This window comes from Alligator mississippiensis, chromosome 12 (genome assembly GCF_030867095.1).
Source record: "Alligator mississippiensis isolate rAllMis1 chromosome 12, rAllMis1, whole genome shotgun sequence".
Classification (NCBI taxonomy): Eukaryota; Metazoa; Chordata; order Crocodylia; family Alligatoridae; genus Alligator; species Alligator mississippiensis.
In genome coordinates, this window is record NC_081835.1 from 16,107,540 (window position 1) to 16,113,570 (window position 6,031).

Below are 6,031 nucleotides of genomic sequence, written 5' to 3' on the forward strand. Positions count from 1 at the left end.
GATGGTGTTCAAAAGGTCAGACATATTAGGTAACGGAATTGGAAATACAGAAAATTCACATGAGCTGTGCTGCAAAATGGCATTCATTTACAACAAACAAACCCACACCATTATTTTCTTAACATGTTTGCTGTAAAAATTCTTTCCGTTTGGGGCATACAACCTCTGAACAATGTCTTGATCTCAGATTTCTTCTTATTCTTCAACAGGCAGGGATTCTGTGCTATGTATGGTTGCTGGTAGAGGAATAGCTGGCATGAACAACTTTGATATCATTATTGACATTACTTGTTAAAAGTTGTCTATTGCCAGGACAATCCTGTGCATATAAATATGTATTTCCTCTCATGCGCATACTGTACAAATGGCTCTGTTCACTCCAAGTTCAATCCTGTAAGCATTTCTTTTCTCCTGTGACTAATTCTATCAAACTCCATTGGGGTCTCTACAAAATGTTCCATTGACACTGGCTTTGGATGAGGTCTTGCTAGCACAAGGACTTGATATCTCGGGTAAGGTAACCATACCATTCTAATTTGCTAGTCTGTGCGCTTAATGATTGGGTTGTTAATTACACAGTGCATAGGATACAGTGTCTGTACACTTCCTTATAGAGTGTTATCTGCCAAATACTTACCTTCTATGTAGGTAATGATGTTCAAATTTCAATAAAAAAATCAATTTCAACAGTACAAGAAAGGCAGCTAGAAAATATTTCTTATTTCTACTCATTGCTGTTTGTATACATTTGTCTGGCCAGATCTTGCAAAGCTTATTGAAAGGACTGACCTGCTGGCTTCAGTGGCCTGGGAGCAATGCGTGGTGGAACACAGTGGGCTTTGGCCCATAATGTCTATGTGTAGGATTTGAGGTTGCAGTCTTGTATCAGAGTGCTGCTTGAGGACTGGGTCTTACTCGTGGCACGCTCAGGATGTCAGTCATGAAAAAAACAAAAGGCCAAATTCAGCTTTAGGTCACTGAAGATGATGTGTTCAAAGTTCCTACGAAATTCAGTTCCTATGAATTTCAGTACATGTGAGCAGCCAAGGGCAATCTTTGGCCATACAATCACAGGGACACAGTCACAGAGACAAAGCATATGTATAAAGAAAGCAAAAGACAGTTTTGTCCTAACAAGTGTAGCTTGGATAACATCTATATACTATAGTACCAGTCACCATAATTAGCCAGGCATCCTGACACAGTTCTCAGACATTGTTCCTATGCTATTGGGAGCAAGTTATAGGGTTTGACTGTAAATGTCTAGGGTACTTTGGCCTTTTTGCTTGAGTAAGGACCTCAAGGTTTGGCCTGTAACTTTATACATTACAAACCCCAGAATAATAGCACCCCCCCCACCCCTTTCCTCTTTCCACACACAACACAAGCACCAATACAGGAGGATTATGAAACCTACAGTAAGTTCTTGATGTCTCTCGTGAGAGTCATCTAGGGCAGGTAAAAGAAAAATAAAACTGTAACAAGTTAAAGCTGTGCTAAAAAGTAGAAATGTTGCAGGGTTATGTTGCTGCTGTTTGTTGCTTTCCATTGCATACAGCCGGTTTGTGGCTCCCTGCTGGTTACCTAGGAAACAGCTGTAGGAGTGTATGATGGAATTTTATTGGCTGTATGGTCAGGCTGATTGTCAGGGTTGTGGGCAGATGTTTCCCATGGTAGATCCATGTATGCAAAGCCCAAGGAAGGGAAATTCTTGATGATGTTCTCCAATTCCTAAGATGAAAGGAACAACATGCAAACTGTGGGGCAATGGATCATTTACACATCGTGCAGTGGATTAAATTTGGTAAGAGTAGGAATACAGAGAGAATTCTCCTGCTTAACAAGAGAGGGTATTTTTTTCTCCATGATTTTGGTGGAAACATTTAAATGCATATCAGGAAATTTAAAAATACAATGGCATCTCTGCTGAAAGTCTCACCAGGCCCAGATTCTGCTTTTGGTTCCAACCATAAATCAGGGCACCGCTTTGCTTTGCAGCTGTGAAACTCTATGATCCTGCCTGGAATTGGAGTTCTTTCTTCTTAACTTACTGCTTTAAAGAAAACTGTCCTGCTAAATTAAAGATAGGAAATTTCTAAATCTCACAGTTAATTCATCAGGAAACATGTATGAATTTTAAGGAATTGCATAAGAAATGGCACTTTTGTGTTTTTGTGCCTGTGTGTGAATAAACACAGTCAATATACTGAAGAAGTAAGTATATGTATAAATAGAAAAAGAATCCTACAGATGGTAAACAACTCTAACTATTATGTTGTTGGGTTTTTTTATTGTGCTTGTTCACTTATCTATGAGTGCCCCACTACTACAAAGTCTTGCATACATGGAAATTTAGAAACCAGTGGGACTATTCATCTAGTTAAAGTGAAGCATGTGCTTTATTGCCTAAAGTATCAGGCCCTAACTCAGTAATTCACAGCGTGTCTCCTAGTTATTTGGGAGAAGTGGTAAGGTTTTACTAGAATTATATTTAAATCTTAGGCTGATGCTCCAAAGCATTAGTACATTGCTTTGCAGAATCCCCTTGACTAAACCTACAGCAACATGATCTGATCTCTTACTGCCATCTAGTTCTTAAAAATTCTACTGGATTGCTGTCATTTAATGCTATGAATAATAAGTGATTGGCTGCTACAAGGTTGAAAAGCATTTATGTTTGTCTGTGTACATAGCATTCTGCTGATGTATTCCTGGATACCTTCTTTACAGAGTATCCAAGCCTTGCCAGAGATGAGGAACTGCACACACAGTGCTTAGGAATTTATGGGCTGCTGTTTGTTGGTAATACTAATTATACAGGCCACTGCTTTTAAACAAAATGTTAAAATAGAGGTTCTGACCTCCAACAAGGTATGGTGGGGAATTAGAATTGCTTTAAGTTGGCGCTAGTAATGCTTAAAGGAAAACGTTCATTCATCAAAGTGATAGGACAGCCAAAGCACATCCTGCTAGACCTTGATGGGCTCTTTTTCTTTCATTAAAATGTTGATGTGAATTTGCAACCAGTGAATGTGAGGGGTTAATAGCTATGCCTTAATGTGCTTCAGGCATGTCTTGTGCAGGCTTCTCGACACCCCTCAAAAGTGTCCCCCCCACCCCCACTGTAATTCTGTCATACTGTGCCTGATGTGGGGTGCCAATTTTGAGCCATTGCTTTGATGACCATACTATTAGAAAAATAATATATGATTTAATCAAGTTGAGGCCAGTAGTTTTCTATGGAACGACCTGGACTGATAAGAAATGGGATTGTTGCTGTCTTACTCTTAATTGGCCCACTCAATTCTGCCACATAAATATCATTCTCTATTTCAAAGTATGTTCTTATTGTCAAACACTGTATTCTGTTCTATCAGCTATTACATTTTCAGTCCTTTTGACTAGCAGTGATAATACTAGTTTACTGAAGTGTTAAGCAGAATCAGGCTGGGCTACAATGGCTTGGCACCATCTTACTTGAAGTTGACTCTTGCTGCACCTATGTTTTGAAATAACCAAGATCCAGTGGCTTTTGGAGCATGTGGCAGGGATAAATATCTGGGTAAATATTGGGAGAGTGAGGGTGTTTTGGATGAGGCATTCAGGACTATGAAGAATAGGGGAATTTTGTGAGGGAGAGCTGGGACTCTTACCTGGCACTTTTTGGACAGTTGTTGTTTGTATGACTTTTTAAAAAAAGTCTTACTGAAAGCTGCCTTTTTATGAATAGAAATTAATAAATAACTCTAGAGTGGATTCATTGCAAATATAGCACTGGCCTGGCCGGCAGCACCTTGTCATTCTATTCTTAGGTTTGTTCTCAAATAGCACTGATAATCATGCCAAATTACAGCCAGTTTTTTGTGTTGCTTATGAAATGTGGCCCAAATTCCAGATGGGACTGAGCTGAGACTCTGCACTAATTTTCATGTGCAAGCTAAACCAGCATTCACAAACCTGCCCTTTGAGGAAAGGACAGCTCCCTGGACATTCATGCTGGCATTCATACATTGCTTGGGGCTTCCAATGCACAGTCATCCATTTTGTCATGACTATCTGCAGGCAGTCGTTGGCATCTCTGACATGAATTCAAGTCCAGTTCCCAATGAAGAGGTGGCCACTGGAGGTGTGTAGGGAGTATGGGGGACCGCGCACTATCAACACTCAACCTGCCTAAAATGAACCTTTTAGTCCTCAAAGAATTCTCTACCTGTGAAAATTTCTCAGCATAGCTACACTGGAATAATTATCCCTCTGCAATTTGTATGTGTATAAGTCCCTATATGGATACTGTTCTAGAACAAAAGTCTCTGTTTTCCAATATAATCACCCTGATTTATTATACTGGAATAAAGTCACGTTTATTTGAGAATAAAATGCCCATATGGGAACGTGTACAGAAATAATTGTAGTGGAATAATTATTTGGTTGTAGCTAGATAATTTCTCTTTGTCACTTGGGCATCTTTTCATGTAAATAGAGGCTAAAGGTCAGTAGTAACCCACCACTGCAGCTCTGTACCTTGAAGTTTAAAGTGATAGATTCCCTAGCTATACATGGTGTGGGCAGAAAAAATGCATACAGAGGTTAAACAAAGAGAAGGAATAATTATCTTCCCTCTGTTGGCACAAACCACTATTATGACTGTAATAGAAGCATGTTCTAAGAGGATACTCATTATGGGGTTTGCTTTATCATAGGAGCTCAGAGCCTCCAGTCCCATTGATTTTGATTCTTGTTGTTGATATATTCAGAAGCTCAGTGCTTTTGAAAATTAGGTCCTAGGTGCTTACTATGTAATTCCTATTATAAGGTGGCCTTTTTATGGTTCTATTTGAAGGGATAAAAGTCACATTCAACTTCTCTGTGGAGTTGACCTATATCAAAACAATGCAGTAGTCTTGTATGGAGCAGATGACCCTGCACCTCACCCTTCAGGGCCACAATGGCTGGGCCATGGTGCTGACCTGGGCTTGTATAGGGAAGGGCAATAATAGCCGATCCTCTGCTGTTCCAGGGGAGTGGCCCTTGGTCTGTTTCGTTGGGTTGGGGAGGCAGAAAGGTAAGAGTCCAGAAGTCCTCAGGGCCCTGGATAAGTTGAGGGCTTCAGCAGGGGTCAAGGATTCCTTCCCAGCTTGAGGCGGTTCATGGGGCAGGTCGCCACTGGAGGCACAGAACCAGGAAACTGGCTGCAAGATGAGCTGGCAGGAAACCCGGCAGAGGTGTGTTGGAGCCCTGCCTGTGTGTCTCTGGCAATGGATCAAAATCAATAGTGAAAATACTTTAGATTCAACAAACAGGCATGTTCCAACACTCCTCCCCATTATTGTTACAAAATTCACATATAACCACCTGCTTTCTCCATCTCCACATTCCTCAAATGAAGAAAATATGGATGTTGAGTCATTAACACTAGTGGTGTCTGGACCTAGGGTTTTGACTCTATATGTCAAATGAACTTTGAATTCTGAGTTATGCTTCCAGTTAATGTTTACACTTACACATTTATTAATGTTACACTTAATAACACATTGTTTAAAACTGGAAACAGTTTCTACTGAATGAACAATGTTTTTCTGGATATGTACTGCCATTGAATTTTAGGCTGAAGACAATATGGTGAGCCCTGGGCAAAGTTACTCTTGGTACAGAGGATGGTGGGGTTTGTTTGTTTTCATTTTTATATTTTAAGGCATTTAGCCTTGTTGGGCTTTTCCTTGATTATTTAATTCTCTCATGGGATTTTGTAAGGACAGTAGCAATTCAGAGACTTCATCTGTAGTTATTGACTTTTATTTGGGGAGAGAACTGATTTTTTTCCCCCCCCCCCCCTAAAAATTGGACCTGCAAATGCAGGATTGATTTTATATGTGGAGTCAACTTACAATTGGAACAGTATGGTATGAACTCCAGTTCCTACCCTCCTTCATTCAGCCTAGTGCAAATCTTAGTTACATGAATATATAAATCATAGCTTTCTTGAAATTCATACAGCCAATGTGGATTTACACAGGACTAACCGGGATCAGAG